Source organism: Amblyraja radiata, chromosome 17 (assembly GCF_010909765.2).
Source record: "Amblyraja radiata isolate CabotCenter1 chromosome 17, sAmbRad1.1.pri, whole genome shotgun sequence".
In the NCBI taxonomy this organism is placed as follows: domain Eukaryota; kingdom Metazoa; phylum Chordata; class Chondrichthyes; order Rajiformes; family Rajidae; genus Amblyraja; species Amblyraja radiata.
Genome location: NC_045972.1, coordinates 30,154,325 through 30,159,409, shown reverse-complemented (window position 1 = coordinate 30,159,409; position 5,085 = coordinate 30,154,325).

The following is a 5,085-nucleotide window of genomic DNA, read 5'->3' as shown; positions in this document are numbered from 1 at the left end:
TCCCCTCTCACCTTAAACTGCGCCCTCTAGTTCTAGACTGGGGGAAGAAACCTGACTATCCATCCTATCTATGTCCTCACAATTCTATTAACTTCTATAAGCTCACATCTTAGCACCCTATGCTTCAGTGAGAATAAACCCAGCCTATGTAATTTATCCGTGTAATTTATGCCCTTCCTTCCAGGCAACATCCTGGTGAATCTCTTCTGCAATTTCTTTATTGTTACTGCATCCCTCGTAATAAGGACACTAGAACTGCACTCCTAGTGCAGTCCAATCAAGGTTTTGTACAATTGCACATAATGTCCCAATTCTTATACTCAATAGCTCGGCCTATGAGGCAAGCATAACTAATTCCTTCATTACCCCACCTACATGTGTCACCAGTTTTAGTGAGCTTATGGACTTGCATTTCATGTCTGTACATCATGAACTACGTGTATGTACATCGTCACACTTGTAACCCAAACAGTTTGGAATGTGAGACCTGTGGGTTGGTGTAAGGTACAATAAATTAGTGAGGCAGTTTGCCTGGATCCAGCAATGTTTTGACAGAATGAAGTAATTATTCTGGTGTATATGTCATTGGGGATATGAATGCAGATATCTCAGACAGGAACTCATTATTTGCCAATCATATGGCTCAGTTCTGTCAAGATAATAATTTTATATTGTCAAGCAAAGTGCTTATACCTACAGATAGTTATACTTATATTAGTGAGGCTTGGCACTCTACGTCATGGCTGAATTATTGTATTAGTACAGCTGGTGCACATGCCTCATTGGGGTGTATGAGCATTCTGTATGGGGCAGCAATGACTGATCATATACCTGTTGGTATGTCAATAAATGTTGAACATCTACCTGTGGTATCCAGAGATGGAAATAGCTTTAACATAGAAAAACTGGACTGCTTCAACCCTCACAAAGGAAGACATCTTAGCCTATTATGCTCATACAGATAAATCCTTAAGCAATATTCATCTACCTAAAGATGCAATAATGTGTAGTAATGTTAATTGTAAGGATAAGAAGCATAGGAGAGATATCTGCTCCATGTATAATGATATAGTAAGTGCTTTATATGTAGGCAGTAAACCCTACTGCAAGCATAAAAATAAGACGCATAACATCAGGCCTGGCTGGAATAAGTATATAGCTGAGTATCATGCTGAAGCCCGTGAAGCCACTAAATCATGGGCTATGGCCGGTAGACCTAGACTGGGGCCTGTGTCTGTAAAAATGAGCAAGCTGTGAGGGTTGATTCCATGGCTAAGAAGCTGCTAAGTAACAATGATACTGATTTTTGGAAAGAAGTGAGGGCTCTTAACAGCTGCAAAACATCTCTACCATGCACTGTAGATGGAATCTCCGGAACAGCTAATATCGCGGAGTTATGGCGACATTATAGTACTTTATTCAACTGTGTCCAAGGTGATTTGTGTATGGTGGACAATATTGAGAGCAATGACTCAATGGTGATTATGTCGCATGAGGTGTATCATGCCATGAACAAGCTGTTCAACAACAAAACAAGTGGCTTGGATCAGATTTCTGCTGAACATCTTAAGTATGCGAGTATGAGGATAGCTCCTCTCCTTGCTATTTGTTTTACTGGCTTTATGATTCATGGCTTGTTACCAGACTCAATGCTGTCTGCTCTGCTAGTGCCGGTCATTAAGGCCAAAGCTGGTAAAGTAGGTAGTCTAAATAATTACAGGCCCATAGCTTTAGCCAGCATATTGTCAAAAGTCCTCGAAAGAATTCTGCTGGATAGATTAGATTACTTTGTTAACTCCACAGATAACCAGTTTGGTTTTAAAGCTAAACATGGCACTGACTTGCGTATATATGCCCTAAAGGAGATTGTAAACAAATATAGAGGTAAAAACTCATCACTTCTTATGTGCTTTATTGATGTTTCCAAAGCCTTTGATCGTGTTAATCATAGAAAGTTGTTTGTTAAATTGAGTCAAAGAGGGGTGCCTAAATACATTGTGAGAATTCTGGCTTACTGGTATGCCCAACAGACGATGCAAGTAAAATGGGGCAATAGGGTCTCAGCCCCATTTGGGGTTAGCAATGGTGTTCGACAAGGGGGAATTTTGTCCCCAGTCCTTTTAAATCTTTATATTGATGATCTGTCCAAGCAATTGAAAGCCTGTAATGCTGGGTGCATGATTGGTAATATTTTAGTGAACCATATTATGTATGCAGATGATCTTGTGGTCTTTAGTCCATCTAGCGCTGGTCTCCAGCAGCTCCTTACTATATGTTCTGTGTATGGTGTGGAACATGATATCAAATATAATGCTGGTAAGAGTGCTGTTATGATCTGTAGAACCAAAGAGTCTAAAATGTCTGAAATTTCCTGATTTTAAATTGTCTGACAATAATGTTAGTGTCTGTAATAAGGTAAAATATCTTGGACATTTAATTACAGAAAAAATGAGATGATGAGGATATTTATAGGCAAAGATGTATGCGGTATGTCCAGGCGAATATTCTCTTATGTAAGTTTGGTGCATGTACAGATGTCGTGAAGATGGCTTTGTTTAGAACATATTGCACACCACTCTATACTGCACACCTGTGGTCAAACTATGGAAAGACAAGTTTACAGAGACTAAAGGTGGGTTATAATAATGCCATGAGAACACTGCTAAGGAAATTAAAACACTGTGGAATTCTCTGCCTCAGAGGGCAGGGGAGGCAGGTTCTCTGGATGCTTTCAAGAGAGAGCTAGATAGGGCTCTTAAAAATAGCAGAGTCAGGGGATATGGGGAGAAGGCAGGAACGGGGTACTGATTGGGGATGATCAGCCATGATCACATTGAATGGGGTGGAAGATTGCAACCTTCACATGATCCATCCTGTTTCGACTAATGCAATCAACCCGACGTGCGCAAACAAATAGATCAAATAGAACAAGTTGACTTGCAACTTAAGGCTGTGCACGCCATACGCAAGAAGATCACAATGAATGGTGGTGCTGGCTCGAAGGGCCGAATGGCCTACTCCTGCATCTATTGTCTATTGAAACCTAGATGGTGTAGGGCTACTGAAATGTTTGTGGCTGCAGGAGTCAGTACTTTAGAAGCTATCCTAAGAAATCATATGTATAAATTCATCTGCAGGATTAATGACTCTGAAAATGTAATTATTGTGGTTTTATCAAACATAAGGTTTAGCACTACACGCTACGAATCCTAGTTGTGGAGGCATTGGTATCGTTGTCTCGTTATAGGACCCTGATCTTTTTATTCTGGATTTTAAATCATGTATTGTGTTTTTGTATATAATTTATGATGCTCTTATAAGTAATTTACTAAGCTTATATATATTTTATGGTGTTTTTATATGCAATGTATTTTATGTAATGCCATCTCTTGTCTGGACCTCGAGTCTGAAATAAAGTTTAATAATAATAATTTACTGTGCCCTCTCAAACTTTTTCTCTCAGGTATTTATTCTTGTCCCTTTTAATATTATAGCTGGAGAGGGTGGTTAAGACTGCACCATAAGTGCTGGGAAGCCGAGTGGAACATAGACACATGAGCTAAATGCAACTTGATAGCAAAGATAGCTGCTTGCATCTTTTCTTATTTCCATATTGGCAAAGGAAGAGCAATTAAGACTCCCAAGTTAATGTCAGCTTCCAGAGCAACCCCATTCCTCACTTATTTCATTGTCACCTGTTTTCTCCACATGTTCATCAACTGCACCGAGATTCTCACTTTCCACCTCTATTCGGGATTATTTGCAGCAGCTACTTAACCTACCAGCACATGTTTTGGATGTGGGAGGAAACCAGACATTACAGTTTTCGAGAGAACATGCAAACATTACACCAGCAACATCCAAGATCAGGATTGAACCTGGGTCTCTAGATCTGTGAGGCAGCAGTATTACCATGTCTACACAACTGAAACACTGTCTATTCTTTTCACCTCTATTGAATGGGCAGCTTAAAGGTGCATGTGATAAATCTTAAAAATAAGCAGTGCAGATCGTCCAAACAAAGTTCTAACACAGTGGGATTAATTTCTTTGAGTACAGAACTGAATAGATGTGTTGTTAAATCACTTGCAGAGTTCTGGACTCCATACTTTGAAAAGGATAGTTACTAGATAAAGTTTAAGATTTCCAAGATAGCACCAGAAGCCAAGGGTGTTGTCATATGTACCAATATTAATGAAATTCTTACTTCCAGCAGCTGAACAGGCTCATAAATGCAATATACACAGATTAATGTGAGTTAATGTTTCGTAACCAGCCTCTCAAAGCACTTCATGATGTTGGATGTTAAGGCCACTGGACAGTAGTCATTAAGGTATGAGATCTTGTTTTCCTTTGGAATTGCGATGATAGTGGTCTTCTTGAAGCAGGTTGGTACCTCAGAACAGAGTAGGAAGAGAGTTAAGATGTCTGTGAACACTAGTTTGGTCCACAAACCTCATCAACTTAATCCTGTGTTCCTGATGTGGCCTCCTATACATCGGCGAGACCAAGGGTAGACCTTGCGACTGTTTTAACGAACACTTGGACTCAGTCCACCAAGGCCTACCAGATCTTCTGGTTGCAAACCATTTTAAGTCCCCTTCCCATACTGACCAGAGCCACTTCCATTGCCAGCCACACAAACTGGAGAAACAACCCCTCCATATTCCACTTGGGTAGCTTATAATTGTAATGTATAATTCACTCTACGCCAGCAAGAAGCTTGCTGTAGGTGAGGTGTAGTGTGGTGGTGAGAAAGATTGAGCAAAGTACTGGGTGTAATAGTGCATTTGTAACTTCAGTCTCACCTGAAAGTGAGTTTATTGTAGACCTGTCAGCTAAGATCATGATAGTTGAACCCACAAAAAGTGTTGCATCGAAGCTGGTTTAACTTTCTGCTCAATCAAATGGGTTGCATTGACCTGCACAGCTTGGTAGGAAGAAGTCAACATGGAGTGTCTGAATCTGCCATTCTCACTTACATACTTTTAATAGATGAGAAGGGACTCTTTCTGATCTCAGTAGTTTCCTCTGGTATCAAATGCTTCAGAGTATCTAGTGTCCTGAATTCTACTGCCAACATTA